This window comes from Scyliorhinus torazame, chromosome 3 (genome assembly GCF_047496885.1).
Source record: "Scyliorhinus torazame isolate Kashiwa2021f chromosome 3, sScyTor2.1, whole genome shotgun sequence".
In the NCBI taxonomy this organism is placed as follows: Eukaryota; Metazoa; Chordata; class Chondrichthyes; order Carcharhiniformes; family Scyliorhinidae; genus Scyliorhinus; species Scyliorhinus torazame.
In genome coordinates this window covers 165,117,173-165,137,608 of record NC_092709.1, presented here as the reverse complement: position 1 = coordinate 165,137,608, position 20,436 = coordinate 165,117,173, and the positions used below count along the sequence as shown (strand labels likewise).

General features: G+C 50.7%; 1 protein-coding gene and 1 long non-coding RNA gene across 4 annotated transcripts in view; one reads left to right on the top strand and one right to left on the bottom strand.

Moving 5' to 3' along the window:
* ppargc1a (peroxisome proliferator-activated receptor gamma, coactivator 1 alpha) overlaps positions 1-20,436 on the top strand; it is a 1,145,293-nt gene that overhangs the window by 258,044 nt on the left and 866,813 nt on the right. The window contains exon 1 of one of the 3 annotated variants that reach the window (XM_072496496.1): positions 4,400-4,489. The exons of the other annotated variants lie outside the window; for them this stretch is intronic. The gene's annotated coding sequence lies outside the window, so the exon portion shown is untranslated. Of the gene's footprint in view, positions 1-4,399; positions 4,490-20,436 lie in introns of those variants that run through there. 3 annotated transcript variants of the gene reach the window in all.
* Positions 1-20,436, bottom strand: part of LOC140408788 (uncharacterized) — an 89,165-nt gene that overhangs the window by 5,933 nt on the left and 62,796 nt on the right. The window contains exon 2 of the long non-coding RNA XR_011940201.1: positions 8,005-8,054. This is a non-coding gene — a long non-coding RNA (uncharacterized lncRNA). The remainder of the gene's footprint in view (positions 1-8,004; positions 8,055-20,436) is intronic.

Here is a 20,436-nt window from a genome sequence, read left to right as displayed (position 1 = left end):
GAGGGGGATTGGCGAGCTCTCACTAAAAAGGGCGGAGAGGAGCTTCAGGTATTTGGGGTTCCAGGTGGCCAGGAGCTGGGGGGCCCTGCATAGGCTTAATTTCACAAGGCTGGTGGAGCAAATGGAGGAGGAGTTCAAGAGGTGGGACGCGTTGCCGCTGTCTTTGGTGGGTAGGGTGCAGTCAGTCAAAATGACGGTGCTCCCAAGGTTTTTGTTCCTGTTCCAGTGCCTCCCCGTGTTTATCCCGAAGGCCTTTTTAAATCGGGTCAACAGGGAACCACTGGTTTGTCCCAGGGAGAACAGATGGAGGTTTTCGGGGTGGCACAGGGCAGGGATACGAAGGTTGGGAGACCTGTTTGTGGATGGGAAGCTTGCAAGCCTGGGTGAGCTGGAGGAGAAGCAGGGGCTCCCCCCCCCGGGGAACACCTTCAGTTACTTACAGGTAAGGACGTTTGCCAGGCCGCAAGTGGTGGAATTCCCGCGGCTGCTGCCACGCACAGTACAGGACAGGGTGCTCTTGGGGGGGGCGGGTGGAAGTGGGAAAGATCTCAGAAACTTACCAGGTGATGCAGGCGGGGGAGGAGGCCTCGGTGGTGGAGGTGAAAGGTAAGTGGGAGGAGGAGTTCGGAGAGCAGATCGAAGAAGGGACGTGGGCAGATGCCCTTGGGAGGGTGAACTCTTCCTCTTCGTGTGCGAGGCTCAGCCTCATACAGTTTAAGGTGCTGCACAGGGCACACATGACCGGGACAAGGATGAGCCGGTTCTTTGGGGGGTGAGGACAGATGTGCTAGGTGCTCGGGGAGCCCAGCGAATCACACCCATATGTTCTGGGCATGCCCAGCGTTGGAGGAATTTTGGATGGGTATAGCGAGGACGGTGTCGAGGGTGGTAGGTTCCAGGGTCAAGCCGGACTGGGGGCTTGCAATACTTGGGGTGAGCACACTACGAAGTCTTACAACACCAGGTTAAAGTCCCAACAGGTTTGTTTCGATGTCACTAGCTTTTGGAGCGCTGCTCCTTGCTCAGGTGAATGAAGAGGCCTGTTCCAGAAACATATATATAGACAAATTCAAAGATGCCAAACAATGCTTGGAATGCGACCATTAGCAGGTGATTAAATCTTTACAGATCCAGAGATGGGGTAACCCCAGGTTAAAGAGGTGTGAATTGTGTCAAGCCAGGACAGTTGGTAGGATTTCGCAGGCCAGATGGTGGGGGATGAATGTAATGCGACATGAATCCCAGGTCCCGGTTGAGGCTGCACTCATGTGTGCGGAACTTGGCTATACGTTTCTGCTCGACGATTCTGCGTTGTCCCGCGTCCTGAAGGCCGCCTTGGAGAACGCTTACCCGGAGATCAGAGGCTGAATGCCCTTGACTGCTGAAGTGTTGCCCGACTGGATGGGAACATTCCTGCCTGGTGATTGTCGCGCGATGTTCATTCATTCGTTGTCGCAGCGTCTGCATGGTCTCGCCAATGTACCACGCTTCGGGACATCCTTTCCTGTAACAGGAAATAACAGGAAAGGATGTCCCGAAGCGTGGTACATTGGCGAGACCATGCAGACGCTGCGACAATGAATGAATGGGCATCGCGCGACAATCACCAGGCAGGAATGTTCCCTTCAAGTCGGGGAACACTTCAGTAGTCCATAAGGCCATAAGACATAGGAGCGGAAGTAAGGCCATTCGGCCCATCGAGTCCACTCCACCATTCAATCATGGCTGATTTCAACTCTATTTACCCGCTCTCTCTCCATAGCCCTTAATTCCTCGAGAAATCAAGAATTTATCAACTTCTGTCTTAAAGACACTCAACGTCCCGGCCTCCACCGCCCTCTGTGGCAATGAATTACACAGACCCGCCACTCTCTGGCTGAAGAAATTTCTCCTCATCTCTGTTCTAAAGTGACCCCCTTTTATTCTAAGGCTGTGCCCCCGGGTCCTAGTCTCCCCTGCTAATGGAAACAACTTCCCTACATCCACCCTATCTAAGCCATTCATTATCTTGTAAGTTTCTATTAGATCTCCCCTCAACCTCCTAAACTCCAATGAATATAATCCCAGGATCCTCAGACGTTCATCGTATGTTAGGCCTACCATTCCTGGGATCATCCGTGTGAATCTCCGCTGGACCCGCTCCAGTGCCAGTATGTCCTTCCTGAGGTGTGGGGCCCAAAATTGCTCACAGTATTCTAAATGGGGCCTAACTAATGCTTTATAAAGCTTCAGAAGTACATCCCTGCTTTTATATTCCAAGCCTCTTGAGATGAATGAGAACATTGCATTTGCTTTCTTAATTACTGACTCAACCTGCAAGTTTACCTTTAGAGAATCCTGGACTAGGACTCCCAAGTCCCTTTGCACTTCAGCATTATGAATATTGTCACCGTTTAGAAAATAGTCCATGCCTCTATTCTTTTTTCCAAAGTGCAAGACCTCGCACTTGCCCACGTTGAATTTCATCAGCCATTTCTTGGACCACTCTCCTAAACTGTCTAAATCTTTCTGCAGCCTCCCCACCTCCTCCATACTACCTGCCCCTCCACCTATCTTTGTATCATTGGCAAACTTAGCCAGAATGCCCCCAGTCCCGTCATCTAGATCGTTAATATATAAAGAGAACAGCTGTGGCCCCAACACTGAACCCTGCGGGACACCACTCGTCACCGGTTGCCATTCCGAAAAGAACCTTTTATCCCAACTCTCTGCCTTCTGCCTGACAGCCAATCGTCAATCCATGTTAGTACCTTGCCTCGAATACCACGGGCCCTTATTTTACTCAGCAGTCTCCCGTGAGGCACCTTATCAAAGGCCTTTTGGAAGTCAAGGGCATTCAGCCTCTGATCTCCGGGTAAGGCGGCCTTCAGGACGCGCGACAACGCAGAATCGCCGAGCAGAAACTTATAGCCAAGTTCCGCACACATGAGTGCGGCCTCAACCGGGACCTGGGATTCATGTCGCATTACATTCATCCCCCACCATCTGGCCTGCGAAATCCTACCAACTGTCCTGGCTTGACACAATTCACACCTCTTTAACCTGGGGTTACCCCATCTCTGGATCTGTAAAGATTTAATCACCTGCTAATGGTCGCAGTCCAAGCATTGTTTGGCATCTTTGAATTTGTCTATATATATGTTTCTGGAAGAGACCTCTTCATTCACCTGAGGAAGGAGCAGCGCTCAAAAGCTAGTGACATCGAAACAAACCTGTTGGACTTTAACCTGGTGTTGTAAGACTTCGTACTGTGCTCACCCCAGTCCAACGCCGGCATCTCCACATCATTTTTGGGGTGGCAGAGGAGCCGGGAGTGCAGGAGGCGAAAGAGGCCGGTGTTCTGGCCTTTGCGTCCCTGGTAGCCCGGCGGAGGATTCTTCTTCAGTGGAACGATGCGAGACCCCCAAGCGTGGAATCCTGGGTCAACGATATGGCGAGGTTTATTAAGTTGGAGAGGGTGAAATTCGCCTTAAGAGGATCGGTACAAGGGTTTCTCAGGCGGTGGCAACCGTTCTTAGACTTCCTGGCAGAACGGTAGACATTGGGCAATGGCAGCAGCAACTCGGGGGGGGGGGGGGGGGGGGGGGGGGGTTATTTTATTTTATTTTTGGTGATTTACACTGGGGGATTTGAGGGGTGTATATATTTGGTATGTTTGCTTTGTGTTAATTCGGGGTGTTAATTTATTATTTATGTACAGGGGGGAGTGGGGTACGGAGGGTTGTTTATGACTGTGTTTTGTATTTAACCCTGTTGGGTTCCTTTTTCATTTTTGTTATTGATATTCTGTGAAAACCTGAATAAAAAATATTTTTAAAAAAAGACTCCTAGGATGTCTTTGTACCTGATTCTATTGTGAATTAGTTCCCCTCTTTTTTTTTGTTTCCCTTCCTAACTCAAAAATGGAACTCTTGATGTATTTAAATTGCAGCCTTGATCCCTGCTTGATTGTATCTTTGACTCGCCTGTTCAGGAGAGAGAGAGAGCTCTGTACATGAGTGGATATCTCTGCATGTGAAGCTCACACTCGAGTTAAATCATTTATATGTTTAGATATTGGGGATGATAAAATCCCTTCTCACAAGCCTTTGAAATTGACGTCAGCTGGTTTACAAGTGCCAAGAACATCCAATAAATGCATTGAGTACTTTGTAAAACAGGTTTGACATTCCATTGGATTTATACATAAACAAAAACAGTGTGAGATTACTGGCTCAAGAGTGTTTCGCTCTGCTTTGATATGGAATCAGTCAGATCTTGACTCTGGATAGACATTGCAAGTTTTATTAAGTAATGCATCTTGTCTTCAATTTTTTAATTCAAGTTATCGAATAAGAAAAAATATGCTATAAAGATGGAGACATGATGAATGTGATAACATATTACACTATATCCCTTTCAGAGGTGTGGATTGATACACAAGTAGATAGCCACAGCTTTTTGCCACAAGGGGCCATTGACTGCTTGTTACAGATACCAACTATTAAAGGTAAATAATTGTACGCAGGATCGTTTCTGCTCTCATTCACAGTAATAAGTGAAACTGTCATAAATAAGAACTTTATTATTGTCAATATGACTAGACTTTTTGATGTCCTGTATATTTTGCTTTGTCGTAGTTAAATGTTTTGCAACCTGATTGAGTATGAAAGTTCCACAATGACATGTTAAGATATAATTCATCAGAACGATAGGCCAGGATTGTTTGGGCAGGACTGAAATTCCCATCCAAAGTCAATGGATATTTGGCTGTTTCTCTGAATTTTCTGTCCTCGCAGATGAGACCAGAAATCCTGGCTGACATCTTTGATTTGATTCTTATTTATATTAACTCATAATTATTTCCTCTAATATATATATCGAAAATATAGCAGAGGTCAGAAGAACTCGACAAATGGGAATTGGAATGTGATTTAGCTACAAAATATTGACTATTTAAAATATTATGTGTATTCCACTACAGTAGTCAATGATTTCTCAGTTAGGAAATTAAGTAAGTTGTGCATTGTGCTCTCAATTTGGATCAGGGTTCAGATCCAGCCCAGACTGATGGGATCTAATCTCTTTGCCAACTGTAAAAGTCCTGCATGAAATCAGTTTTGGCAATTTCAATTAAATGTCTAATGGGCACAAGCACAGAATTGTCCATATTGCAACACTAATTGATGCTATGTTGGCAGACTTACTTGGAAAGATCCTGCAGATGGCTGATGTGAAGAATAAAATTATAACCTTTGTACAGTGAAGATGGGGATTACGAATAAAGTCCATAGTTAGGACAGTGCAGAGGGTTAACTTGACTTCAAAGTACAAATTAATCTTTGCCAAAAGAACAAAATGACCAAAAAATAGATTGGCAGTTTGGTTTACATCATGCCTGATTTTTCTTCTGTAAAGTAGTCAATGGAAAAGAAAATTGAGCATGGTTTAAAGTGGGTCACTGTTTTGCACTTTTGCAGCAGACCAATTTTACCACATTCTTGCTTGATATTGACATTTATCAGGGGAAAATTTGAATTGATCACATTGACTTCTCTTTCTTTAGAAATCGAAAATGAGTAACCCCACAAAAATCAGACTTTGATGAGGCAGGAATGTTATTGGATAGATATAAATAATGGAGGTGACCACTGAGCATTAAGAACATAGAGACATTAAGTTTAGAAACATGGGACATTAAGAAATAGAAGCAGGAATAATCTATATGGCTTCTCGAGCCTGCTCTGCCATTCAATATGATTGTGGTTGAGCTTCCACATAAATTCTACTTTCCTGCTGGCACCATATCCCTCAATTCCTTTAGTGCACAAAAATCTAACAATGTGTTGAATTAGGCCATTCGGCTCATCGAGTCTGATCAGCCATTCAATCATGGCTTGATATGTTTCTCATCCCCATTCTCCTGCCTTCTCCTGATAACCCCTGATCCCCTTATTAATTAGGAACCTATCTATCTCTGTCTTAAAGACACTCAGTCATTTGGTCTCCACAGCCTTCTGTAGCAATGCTTTCCATAGATTCACCACTATCTGGCTGAAGAAATTTCTCCTCATCTCTGTTTTAAAGGATCATCCCTTCAGTCTGAGGCTGTGCCCTCACGTTCTAGTTTCTCCTACTAGTGGAAACATCCTCTCCACGTTCACTATCTAGGCCTCTCCGTATTCTGTAAGTTTCAATGAGATGCCCCCTCATCCTTCTAAACTCCATTGAGTACAGACCCAGAGTCCACAACTGCTACTCATATGACATTGACTGATGATCCATTACCCTCTTGGAAAGGGAATTCCAAAAGATTCACAACCCTCTAAGTGAAGATATTTCTACTCATGGGCAACCTGGTGAATAACCTCTACTTCTATGCTCACCGTTCACAGGAAACAAAACCTCATTGTTTACTTTGTTGAGAATTTTGTACCTTTCAGTGAGATCAACTCTCATTTTTCTAAATTCCAGGAATAGTGGGGGCGATTCTCCCAAATGGTGCCCAAGTGTTTGCGCCGTCGTGAACGCCGGCGCTGGAGCGGTTCACGCCACTCCGCGCCAACCCGCGCATGCGCAGTTGGGCCGCGCAAACCTGCGCATGCGTGGGGGACTTCTTTAGCGCGCCGGCCCCGACTCAACATGGCGTCGGTGTTCACGGGCTGGCTGTGCAGGGAAGTAGGCCCGGGGGGGGGGGGGGGGAGAGGCCGGCCTGCTGATCGGTGGGCCCCGATCGTGGGCCAGAGCCCATCGGAGGCACCCCCGGTGAAGGAGCCCTCTCCCTTCCCCCCCCCCAACAGGCCACCCCCCGACCGTTCGCGCAGAGTTCACGCCGGCAGCGACCAGGGGTGAAACGGCGCCGGCGGGACTCTGTCGTATTCGCGCAGCCGCTCGGCCCATCTGGGCCGGAGAATCGGCGGCCCCGCTGATTCCAGCGGCCCGCGCCGCGCCGGCGCAAATGGCGCCGATTCTCCGCACCTCAGAGAATCGCGCACCGGTGTCGTGGCGCGGTTGCGGCAATTCTCCAGCCCGGCGCGGGGCTCGGAGAATCGCCCCCATAGGCTCATTCCACTCAATCTTCCTTCACAGAGCAGCCTGTTCTCCCCAGGAATTAATCCAGTGAACTTTTTCTACCCCTGCTAAAGCAAGTATAACACCGCCAAGGATGTTGTGTTGTGCTGGGATCTTCTAGGCAGGCAGTTTAAGCACACTTTAATGGAGGTTCAGGTAAACAGCACAATGATAGTGGTTTGGATTCTCCGCCCCATGATGCCAGCAGCTTGGATCGCAATCGGGTGTCTGACCGAAATCAAGGTTCATGCCGTGCACTAAACTGATCGATATGCTCCGGCTCCCCGCTGCCAGTGGGATCAAGGTTTGCGCCCATGTGCCAGCGAGAGGATGTTTGCTGATGGATGCAAATGCGTCCTAATAACCCATTTGCATCAATTTAGTGGACCAGAGTTTCTGGACCCTTGCGATTCTCCAGTCCTCTGGCCGGGAATCACATGGGCGGGAATCACCACTGGTATTTACCAGCTTGGCCTTGATGTGGTGGACCTCGTATTGGGCTAAGGGGGTAATCCCTGAAGGGGGTTGCCCCCAACGCCCACCGAGGCCAATCCTCCATCCCCTCCACAAGGCACAATCTAACCACCCCTCTCCTATCAGACCCACCCTTCCCAGAGACCTACTCAAACAGGAGACACCTTCAGAGACCCCTTGAAATGAATACTCCTGCCACAGATCCTCTAAATGTGGAGACCCCCCCCTCGGAGACCCCCTAAGTAGGGGGACACCCCCAGAGACCTCCTGAATAGGGGGATTGAGATACCCGAACTAAAGGGAGCACTTCGAGAGACCTCCTAACTAAAGGGATCCCCCATGGGCACCCCCTAACTATAAGGAACCCCTAATGAAAGGAACTCCTCCACAGACACCCCCAGAAAAGCGACCCCTGTCTGGAAGATGGAAAGCAGCTCAGACAGGGGCAGTGAAACAAAAAACTATTGTTGTAACACTCACCTGGGCATACACTTGCTGGCTCAGGCAGAGGAAGCACCATGTTCCCATTTCTGAAAAGAAAAAAGTGAACTGTGTTTCAACCCCTCAGATCCTTTACCTGTAAGCCATTCATTCATTTCTCTTTTGGGCTGTGATTGACAGCTTCTACAAACACAGCTGTTAGCCTTGCCTCATTATTCTCCCTTCATGATTCAGTAATTCTGAAGTGCTGTAACCACAATGTTTACAAACATCAACCACTTCAAAGAGAGTTAAGTGCACCGCAATCACACTTGAGTGATTTTAAAGTGCTGAGCTGGAAATTGACAGCACTTAACTCTCTTTCATGTGGTTAATGTTTGTAAACATTATGGTTACAGCACTTTAGGGTCTTTGTTGGGGGGGGCACCCTATTCAGGGTGTCTGGGAGGGCTCCCATCTGCAGATGCCCCACCCTCACCCACAGCTGTTGCCAGACATAGGGCTCCCTGAGCTCTTCCCTTGGTTCTTCTCCTTGTGCAGCTGTCAAAGTTCCTCCTTGTACTTGGTGTGAATTCCCAACACCTTGTGTAGAGTCTTCCACTGCAATATTTGCATGGGCATCTCATTCAGCATGGCCTTCTGCTTATAAACCGACTTCTGGGCTTCCTCCAATTCATTCTGGAGCTGCTCATTGTCCTGTTTGAGTTACTCCAAGTGCTCCAACAGCAACCCAATGGACCGGCTCACCTCCTATAGCTGACTGCTGAGGTCGCCCCTCTGAGCCATTAGCGCTCCCAACTCCCCCTGCACTTCAAAAGTTAGTGTCATGACCTGATCTTGCAGCACATTCATCCACTGGTCTTAGCCAGCTGGATATGATTCTGCAGTGCCTGCAGTACGATTTTGAGATCCAGTAGTTTCTGCATGTGTTCGTTCAACTCAGCCAGGCTATGATTGGTTGTTTGTGCCTCTTCCTGCAGTCACTTTGTTTCTCTGCTGTACATCCTCAATCTTCGTCCTTCTGTCCTTGTAGAGTTCCTTCTTAGGCTGCAGACGCCGTAAGCTTTTCTGTTTCTTCTTCAGTTTCTCAGAGACCTTACTGATCTCCTCCTGCAATTTGATCAGCTCTTTGGTTCGAGGTATCCAATGCTTCAACCTGCTCTTTCAAAAGTATTTTTTCCTGAAGGGCAGTGCTATGTCTCTGAAGGATATCCTGGATTTGAACTTCATGACCCTTCTTCAGCTTGGACCCCTCTGCTTGTCAGCTTTGTTGTGGGTACCTTCTCGGATTCCAAACCTTCCTGCAATTCAAAAATCTGAACTCACAGATTAGTTTTGGAGCATTATTCTTCTGAAACGCTTCATCATGCCCTTTCACAAATGCAGTCTGTAGCTCCTCTTCCTTCTTTACCTGTTGAATCTTTAATTCTTCAATCTGCTGTTGTAGCTCAGCAATTTGATCTTGCTGATCAATAGTTTTGCCATCCAACTCATCAATTTTTCCAATTCTTGTCTGTTTTCTTTTTTCCTTCTGCAGACATTCTTCGAAATCTAATATCATCTTTTCTGCTTGCTCTTGATTTTACTCAAATCCTTTGCCTTTTCCTCCTCCCCCACCTGTTATGAGGTAAATTCAGAAATCGGTATTCAAACATTTTTTTCTCTTTGGCCAACGTTGAATACTGGTCTTCCAGCAGTCAGACTTCCCCTTCCATTTTCTTAATTTTAGCATCTGCCGTTATTTTTTTGAGCTGAAATTTCTGTTGAGCTCCTTCCTCTCTTCATCATGGACAGCTTTCATCAAATGATGCTCCTTTTTCAAATCTGTGTGTTTCTGCGAGGGCCATTTGAAGCCTTGGTGAGGCAGTGCTTGGTTTCCGTCAACTCCTTGGATGAAGCCTCTTTGTCCAGTCTGAATGCTGTAAGCTCTGTTTGCAGTCTGCTCTTGCTCTCCACCTTACTCTTTGCATCCTCCTTCAGCCGCTCGAGCCCCTGGCAACGCTGAGCACACTTTTTCTTGTACCCCAGCGCTCATCTCCTTGTTTTATCCAGGGCCTCTGATTTCCCCTGTAGTTTCTGCTTTACACCATGAACATTTTCCTTCTCAGCCTTGAGCTGCTGGTTCAGTCCTTTGATTTCACTCTCTTGGGCTGTGCGCTGTTTGTGAAGCTGATTTTGGTCCTCTTAGGCCTGTTTAATGTCAGATTCCAGTTTCTTAATCTGTGCTTCAATTCTATTTTCTGCTCCTGCATTTGATTCTAAATGTTCACCTCATCCTTGCTATCTTGGATTTTAGCAACAAGCTCCTGCTGCTCAGTTTTGAGTTGCACTACACTGTCTTTGCTGTTTCGCAGCACAGCCTCCAGGTTCTGAATCGTTTGGTCCTTGGTCCCGTTCTGGCACAGAACTTGTTCCAGATCATTCTGTGTTACCTTTGGCTGGCATGTGGGTGTTCTGCTGACTAGTCTGTAACTCCTGGTGCTGTGATCTTAGTTTGTTCAATTGATACTATATTTCAATCTTTCCATTACCTGTTCCTAGATGCGGAAGAGTTTGAGCTGCAGGTCAGCCACTTGTTGTTCCTTGTCCTTCAACTTCTCGTCGGGCAGCTATCTCCATCTCTTCAACTGGCCCTGTACCTTACCAAGCTGCCTTTCAGTCTCCAACAGCTTCACGTGGAGCTGATCCATCTCATTCTGAAGCTGCACCTTCTCCCTGTTTCTGGCAAGTCTCCCCACTCTGACCTAATTCAGTGTATGCTCTTTCCATCAGTGTCTCATCAGCTGATAGCTTCGCAGTCGATGTTTGTTGCCCCCTCCGCTGTTCTTTATGTGCAGTTGGCTTGTTTCAGCCTGTCGTCGGTTTGCGGCTTGCTGTGTGAGATTTTCCTGCAGGAGTTTCATTAGATTCTCCATGGTTCTAGTTTGTGTGGCCTTTACTTTTTTTCCACGAGGCCTATACATGCATTCTCCGCCACTGTAACATTGCCAAAGGCATGCTGGGATCTCATAGGTGGGACGTTTAAGCACACTTCAATACGGGAGTTCAGGTAAACAGCATGATGACTGTATCTTTATTGCTGCAAAATCTGTTTCACATAAACGAGGCATTTCAAAATAAGACGGAAATAGACAACTCAAAAAATCTAGCTCTTTGTTGAGCACTACCTTTACATTAATTATCTTCGCAATATATTTAACCGGATAGCGAAGCTATTTATCAGTGCAGTCAAACTAAAACCGAAACTGTGGGCGTGATCTTCCAGCCTTGTTACACTTGCGCTCAAGTGAAACGAGGCCGGTGAATAGCGGGGGAGGTCAAAACCGGAACCGTGCCAGGCAGCAAACAATTTGCGATGCAACTGGCCTGCTCCCCTAGGCGAAATCAGAATCTTGCCGTAGTGTGGCGAGAAACCAATTATCACCACTTCAGCCCCATTTCCATACAATTAACGAGAGCCACCCCTTATCCAATGGCCTCCCGTCATTCAGTGGCCTCCCCAGCAAGTGGTCATGCTGGCGCCGATTCGTACTCCTTTTTAAAAACGTGAACCTGACGGAAGGGCTTCAGTGAGGTGCCAAGGAGGTGAGTAGCCATCTTTGTTCACAGGCAAATTGCCCAGGGGCGCTGGACTTGCTGCCACTGAGCACGGCGGGGGATGGGGGACTCTCGGCTGGGGGTGTGACGTCCTCCGCATGGGTCGGCCGCCATGGGAGGGTGGGGAGGGGCGCTGGGGAGGCAACCCGGGCGGCAACCATTCCCTGCACCACCATGCCAACCTTTGGATCATGTGTACCCATTCCGAGGGCAACCCTTGTCCCTGCCCATCAGCCCCTGGACTATCCATAATTCCCACCAACTGCCGATGCACATCTGAAGACTATTACTAATAGAGAATTGGCAATCGTGGTTGAGTGAGCACTTCACACAACCCAGGTGTATTCCCGTGGGTGGGTGGGCCATGTAGCATGCGGGAGTCATTGCCCAGCATCCCAATCACACCTCGATGCTTAGACAGTGTGCCCGAATACTGGGGGAGTCAACACCACAGACGCAGCAGCCAACATCCGAACACCCAGGGGATGGGGCACAGCTCCGGCAGAGATATCCACAGCTGGAGGGTGGATGAGTGCCACGGGGTGAGCGCCAGCACCCGGTCCGGATGGTGTTTTGAGCAGATGTCATGCGTACAGGGTCTGGGGCCCGGTGAGGGGGCCCGCTGTGGCCTGGAGTACGTGGGCAGGGTGTTTCTGATCGAGTGGTGGGGAGGATCAGTGGGGGATTGGAGGATCCCGGGGTGGGAGCCACCGCTGTTTGTCGGTCTAACACCCTCTCCCAATGCCTTACAGATATTGAACACTATGGCAGGGATGTTGGACGCAGAGGTTGGCCTAATGGTGCTGGTGCTACGTGATGCCAGACGCCAGAGAAGGTGGCAGCAGCAGTGTCTGTAGATACCCGAGGCAGCGGCCCATGTGCCGGAACCCGCTCCACACCCTGAGGACCTGGCCGCCCATCAGGCTAGGGAGGGACCCAGAGGGGGAGTCCTGTGATGGCCCAGGGTGTACAGGCATCGCTGGCCATTTGAACAGATGACGGACAGCGTGTGCCGCAGGAGGCTCTGTCTCAACAAGGAGTGGTGCGACACCTGTGCCATATCCTCGCAGACTTGGCGGCACAATGGCGGAGGAGGACACCTGCCCCCGGTGGCCGTCAAGATCCCTGCCGCCCTGAACTTTTATGTCATGGGATCTTTCCAGGGTTCGAGTGGGGACCTGTGTGGTATCTCACAGGCAACAGCCCACAGGTGCAACCGGCAGGTAATGAATATCCTGCATGCCCGGGCAGAAGATTACATCCACTTTGATATGGACCAAGCCCAACAGAATGCACAGGCAGCAGGTTTCTCCACCATCACCGAGATGCCCCAGGTCCAGGGAGTCATAGATGCCATGTATGTTGCCCTGCCCTCACCGGGCCATCTGGGGGTGCCCTATGTTAACTGAAAGGGGTTGCACTCCCTCAACATACAACACGTCTGTGACCACCAGATGAAGATAATGCACGAGTGTGCCCGCTTCCTGGCAAGTGTGCATGACAGCTACATCCTAGGGCAGTCGGTCATCGCTGCTCTCTTCGAGGATATCCGCTGAGGACCTGGCTAATGACATCAGTATGGAGGCCGGAGAACAAAGAGGAGACCCACTACAACGAGGCCCATGCAACCACCTGGTCTATCACTGAGCCGTGCATCAGACTCCTCAAGATGCCGTTCCGATGCCTCGACTTCTCTGGAGGTGCCCTCCAGAACACCGCCCGGAGGGTCGCCCGCTTTGTTGTGATCTGCAGTGGGGCGACGAGCTGGAGGTTGGTGATGAGGAACATGTGGCCATCTTGGAGGAGATAGACTGGCATGAGGAGGATGATGAGATGCTGGACCAGCAGTGGCTGGAGGACGAGGCCGGGGAGGAAGCTGAGGCCCCGGCCGGAGGCTGTTGGACAGGCAGCAGCGATGAGGGTCCGGCAAGTCCGGAGGGCCAGCAAGGCCCTCATACTCGCCCGATTCACCTAGGATGTGGCCTGGTCCATCATTGCATCCTTAACCACCCACCACCACCATTTCTCACCCTCCCAGGGTAGGTGTCACATCACTCCAAGGTGCTGGGACTGTGTCGGCACTGTCCGTGGGTCACTGTCGAGGGCAGGGGGTAATAACCCGCAGAGTGTTGGTGCTCCTCAATCTATGTCATTGTCTGACCCCTGCCTGTCTGCTGAGTGCTCGCTCACACCCATCACCTGCATGCGGTGATGCATTGCGGAAGAACGTGACAGAGGTTTCCTATTGGTTGTGCACAAGGGTGTTGATTGTTCAATACAGGTCCCCACTCTCCCGATGGTGCAGCTCCCCCTCACCCCCTACCTACCACACTCCCCTCGTGCCCTCAGTGATGTGCTTTGTCCTCCTAGCTCAACCTCTACGTCTAGGTGTCTCCCTAGGAAGCACATCTGAGTTGGAGGCAGCCAGCTGCTTACCTTGTCTCGTGGCCTTCGATGCCCCTTGTAGAAGTCCTCTTGGGGCTCTGGGCCCAGACTGCCCTGGCAAACATTTGCCGCCCTGTCCCGTGTGTTGACCCCGAGATGTGGCCTCATCAGAAGGGTGGAGGGTGGAGATCCAGCGGGGGCCAGATCCCGGAGGGAGACCGTGTCTTGTCGGCCATCGGGGTACGCCACATAGGCGTACTGGGGGTTAGCATGGAGGAGATGTACCCTCTCGACCAGTGGGTCCGACTTGTGGGCCCGTCCGTGTTTGCGGAGTAGGACGGGTCCGGGGGCTGCCAGCCATGTTGGGAGCGAGGTCCCCGAGGAGGACTTCTTGGGGAAGGCAAGGAGACGTTCATGAGGTGTTTCGTTGGTAGTAGTGCACAGTAGTGATCGGATGGAGTGAAGTGCATCGGGGAGGGCCTCCTGCCATCGTGACACTGGGAGATTCTTGGACTGTAGGGCCAGTAGGACAGCCTTCCAGACCATCACGTTCTCCCTCTCTACCTGCCCGTTTCCCCGGGGTTGTAACTGGTTGTCCTGCTGGAGGCAATGCCCTTGCTGAGCAGGAATTGACGCAGCTCTTCACTCATGAAGGAGGACCCCCTATCGCTATGGATGTAGGTGGGGAAACCGAACAGGGTAAAGATGCTGTGGAGAGCTTTAATGACGGTGGCAGCCGTCATGTCGGGACGGGGGGTGGCGAAAGGGAACCGGGAGTACTCATCAATCACGTTTAAGAAATACGTGTTGCGGTCGGTGGAGGGAAGGGGCCCTTTGAAATCCACGTTGAGGCGTTCAAAGGGGCAGGAAGCCTTCATCAGGTGTGCTTTCTCTGGCCTGTAGAAGTGCGGCTTGCATTCCGCGCAGATTTGGCAGTTTCTGGTTACGGCCCTGACCTCCTCGATGGAGTAGGGCAGATTGCGGGTTTTAACAAAGTGGAAGAACCGAGTGACCCCCAGATGGCAGGGGTTGTCGTGGAGAATCCGGAGTCGGTCTACTTGTACACTGGCACAAGTGCCGATGGACAGGGCATCAGGAGGCCCTTTGAGCTTCCCAGGACGATACAAGATCTCGTAATTATAGGTGGAGAGCTCGATCCTCCACTGTAAGATCTTATCATTCTTAATTTTGCCCCGCTGTGCATTGTCAAACATGAAGGCTACCGACCGTTGGTCAGTGAGGAGAGTGAATCTTCTGCCGACCAGGTAATGCCTCCAATGCCGCACAGCTTCGACGATGGCTTGGGCCTCCTTCTCGACAGAGGAATGGCGGATTTCTGAGGCGTGGAGGGTGCGTGAAAAGAAGGCCATGGGTCTACCCGCCTGATTGAGGGTGGCAGCCAGAACTATGTCTAATGCGTCGCTCTCGACCTGGAAGGGGAGGGACTCATCGATTGCGTGTATCGTCACCCTGGCGATGTCTGCTTTGATGCGACTGAACGCCTGGCGGGCCTCTGCCGATAGGGGAAAAACCTTGGACTGGATTAGTGGGCGGGCCTCGTCCGCATAATTGGGGACCCACTGAGCGCAATAAGAAAAGCCCAGGCAACATTTCAGGACCTTGGGGCAGTGGGGGAGGGGAAACTCCATGAGGGGGCGCATGCATTCAGGATCTGGGCCTATGACTCCATCATGGAGTACGTAGCTGAGGATGGCTAGGCGATTGGTGCTAAACACGCATTTGTCCTTGTTATAGGTTAAGTTAAGGATTTTTGCAGTATGGAGGAATTTGCGGAGGTTGGTGTCGTGGTCCTGCTGGTCGTGGCCACAGATGGTGACATTGTCGAGGTACGGGAACGTGGCCCGCAGACCGTACCGGTCAACCATTCGGTCCATCTCCCGTTGGAAGACTGAGACCCCATTTGTGACAACAAAGGGAACCCTTAGAAAGTGGTAGAGCCGCCCATCTGCTTCGAATGCAGTGTACTTGCGGTCGTCCAGGCAAATGGGGAGCTGGTGGTAGGCTGATATAAGGTCTATTGCGCTGTCTGGTTGACCATTTCAGATATGCGCGGGAGAGGGTATGCGTCGAGCTGCGTATACCTGTTGATGGTCTGACTGTAGTCTATGCCCATCCTATGTTTCTCCCCGGTCTTTACAACCACCACCTGAGCTCTCCAGGGTCTGTTGCTGGCCTCAATAATGCCTTCCTTCAGTAACCGTTGGACCTCAGACCTAATGAAGGTCTGGTCCTGGGCACTGTACCGTCTGCTCCTGGTGGCGACGGGTTTGCAATCGGGGGTAAGGTTTGCAAACAGGGAAGGTTGGTCGACCTTGAGGGTCACGAGGCCGCAGACAGTGAGGGGGGGTATGGGGCTGCCGAATTTGAACGTTAAACTTTGCAGGTTACAATGGAAGTCCAGTCCCAGGAGTGTGGCAGCGCAGAGATGGGGGAGGATGTAGAGTCGGAAGTTATTGAACTCCATGCCCTGGACCGTGAGGTTGGCTATGCAGTACCCCCGGATCTCCACAGAGTGGGACCCAGAGGCCAGGGAGATCTTTTGTTTAATCGGGTGTACAGTGAGGGAGCAGTGTCTTACCGTATTGGGATGGATGAAGCTCTCCGTGCTCCCAGAGTCGATCAAGCAGGATGTCTTGTGCCCGTTGATGAGTACTGACGTCGTAGCGGTTGAAAGCGTTCGGGGCCGAGACTGGCCCAGTGTCACTGAGGCAAGTTGTGGCAGAAGCTGAGAGATCTCATCAGGCGATACACGGCCACCCGAGTGGGGGTCCTGAGATGTCATCCAAGATGGCTGCCCCCATGAATCGCACATGGCCGGCTGGGAGATCTCATCAGGCGATACATGGCCAGCCGTGTCGGGGTCCTGAGACGTCATCCAAGATGGCTGCCCCCATGAATTGCACATGGCCTGTGAGGAGAGGAATGGCAGCGGGCCCGGTTCGCCTGTGGAGACAGCGGCGGCCGACCGGGTCTGGCATACTGCCACGAGGTGCCCCTTCTTCCCACAGCCCTTGCAGATTGCGGATCGGGCCGGGCAGCGTTGCCGGGGGTGTTTGTTTTGCCTGCAAAAATAGCATTGGGCCCCCCCCCCCCGGGGTTTGCTGGCTGCCGCACTGCACAAGCTTGTGGGGAATTTAGGGGTGCTTTGGAATTGGCCGTGGGTGAGGTCCACCCTGTCCATGCGGGTATCGCGCGGTCGGGAACGTAGGCCTGGGCGTTGCGGGAGGCTACATCTAGGGAGTGCGCAAGTTTCCATGCCTCTTTAAGCCCTAGCTTGTCGTTTTCCAGCAGTCGCTGGCGGATTTTAGAGGACAGCATGCCCGCAACAAAAGCATCCCGTATTAAGAGTTCGGTGTGGTCATTGGCTGAGACTTGTGGACAGTTACAGTTTCTACCTAACACTAACAATGCGCGGTAACAATCGTCCAGTGATCCCCCTGGGATCTGCCGTCTGTTGCTAAAAGATGCCGAGCGTATACCTGATTCACAGTGCGGACGTAGTGCTCTTTTAACAAAGTCATTGCGTCCTCGAAACCGTCCGCGTCTTCGATGAGCGTGTAGATTTCTGGGCTCACCCTTGAGTGGAGGACTTGCATTTTCTGTTCCTCCGTGGGGGTAGTCGGGGCCGTCCTGATGTACCGTTTGAAACATGCCAGCCAATGTTTAAAAGTTGCTGCCGTATTTGCCACGTGGGGGTTGATTTGTAGACACTCTGGCTTGATGGGGAGAGCAGCCATTCTTCAACTTGTTCATTAAATTGATGCACGATCAATCACTACTGAAGTGAGATTGTAGTCCAATTGAAGGCTTTAATGAACAAGTAGTTACCCCAGCAGCTCTGAATGACTGCTGTGGGTGAAACACAGATTCTTATGCTCCGCCTGCTGGGCGGAACCAGCAGGCAGGTTCCACCACTCATACTGCAGTATAAGGTATATCCCACCTCGGTACAGCAATACCCCTAATGTAGCCTACCACAGTGACATCCCCCAGTGTCGTGGAAATAATATTAGACGGAGACTTCGAGCTTCGCTTCAGGAATTTATTAACACGATATCGTAGAGAGCCTGCAATGGTCAAAGACCATTCACCAGCGCTCTGACTTACAGCAGTGCAGAGCCTATCTTTATACACAGAAATAAACAGCTTTTCATGCAAAACAACATCTGGTCTGGCCATGATTATGCTAGACATCTTGGGAATACGACTATAGTCTCTTAGTTCATTATCTCTTAACCAACAACATTTTGCAGCACATCCTGTCGTCCTCGGCTGGAACAACTTGTCAGCACAATAGGATTAATCTAAAAGTTGTTTACCAGTACTTTTTACTTTCCCCACCATTCTAAGATATTGCTAAGCACAGTGTTAAAATATAGTCAAGCAATCCCAACATGCTTTAGCAAGTGCTTTTTTATAATAGCAACTAATATTAATATATTTTCTAAGCAATTCAAAGCAATGAATAATTCCTCACATTACTTTCCTTCTACATCCAGCAAGGCAGACATCCTGCCAAGACCCTCAGCCATGGCCATCACCGACTGCGCAACGCCTTAGATACCTTCACGCCGATATCATGCACCAGACTTTCTACAGCGGTCGCCACCCTAGCAATGTTGGCTTTAGTGTCACTCATGGCCGGCGCCATCTCCTGCGCCTGTAGACTCTGGGACTCCTTCAATCGGTAATGGATCTGCTATAGTGATGCTGACATCTCCCTCTGAATGTCCTGGCCACTCCCTATCGTCTCCATCAGCTCCGGGTCACCCTGTTCCAGAGGCTCAGCATCAAGCTGGGACCTAGCAGACCTCCAACTGCTGTATTGTCTGGGGGTTCCTGCCTCCACTAGAAGCGCACCATCAGCAGTGTGGTGCTCATCAGATTATGCCCCAGAAGCCTGTCCACTAATATCTCCCTCCGAGGTGCGTGTATCTGCGCTGGTTGAGGGTGGGGATGACAGCTGTGCCGCAACTATATTAGTTGCAGCGCCGGAGATTATAGGCGGAGTTCGATTTGCTGACCACTGGGAAGGCGGAGGCACAGTTGAGGAGGGTGAAAGGGACAGTCTACGAGTATGGGGAGAAGGTAAGTAGGATGCTAGCGCACCAACTTCGCAGGAGGGATGTGGCCAGGGAGATCGGGGGAGTATGGGATAAGGAAGGTGTTGAGCCCAGAGAGGATCAATGAAGTCTTCAAGGAGTTTTATGGGAAGCTATACGAGTCAGAACCCCCAAGAGGAGGGGAAGGGATGAAGCAATTTATGGATTGATTGAGGTTTCCAAGGGTGGATGAGGAGCGGGTGGTGGGACTGGGGGCCCGATTGAGTTGGAGGAGGAAGTTAAGGGACTGGCAAGGCCCCGGGTCCGGATGGCTTCCCTGTAGAATTTTATAAGAAGTTCTCGGAGCTACTGAGCCCACTCCTGCTCAGAACCTTTAACGAGGCAAAGGAGAGAGGAACCCTTCCCCCAGGAAGAGCACCAGGTTTCCTTCTATGCGGATGACCTGTTGTTGTATATTTCGGACCCGCTAGACGGGATGGGGGAGGTCATGCGGATAATGGGGGACTTTGGGAGCTTCTCCAGGTACAAGTTGAACGTGGGGAAAAGTGAGCTGTTTGTAATCCACGCCAGGGGCCAGGAGGAGAGACTGGGGGAGCTCCGCTCAAGAGAGTGGTGAGGAGCTTTTGATATTTAGGTATGCAGGTGGCTAGGAACTGGGGTGCCCTACACAGGCTCAACTTATCTCGGCTGGTAGAGCAGATGGAGGGAGACTTTAGAAGGTGGGACATGCTCCCGCTTTCCCTGGCGGGAAGAGTGCAGACTGTGAAGAGTGCAGACTGTTCGTTTTTCAGTGCTTTCCCCTTTTTATCCCCAAATCCTTTTTCAAGTGGGTGAACAGGATTATCACGGGATTTGTGTGAGCAAATAAAACCCCGCGAGTCAAAAGGTTATTCTTGGAGCGTAGCCGCGGGGGGGAGGGGTGAGGGTTCCCCGATACCCCGATACAGAACAACCATATATTTGCGCCAGGCAGGATAGATGGGGGGTTTCAAGGCTGGTATAGGGCAGGCATTAGAAGGATGGGGGACTTGTTTATAGATGGGATTTTCCCAGCGTGCAGGCGCTGGAGGAGAAGTTCGGCCTGCTCCCGGGAAATGCTTTCAGATACCTCCAGGTTCGGGACTTTATCGAGAAACAGGTGGGGACATTTCTGCTGTTACCCCCTCGCAGGACACAGGACAAGGTTGTGTCTGTCATCTGGGTAGGAGAGGGGAAGGTGTCAGACATATATCAGGAGCTGCAGGAGGCGGAGGAAGCGTCAGTGGAGGAGCTGAAGGGCAAGTGGGAGGAGGAGTTGGGTGAGGAGCTGGATGAGGGCCTGTGGGCTGATGCCCTGGGCAGGGTGAATTCGTCTGCATCATGCGCCAGGCTCAGTTTGATTCAGTTTAAGGTGGTGCACCGGGCT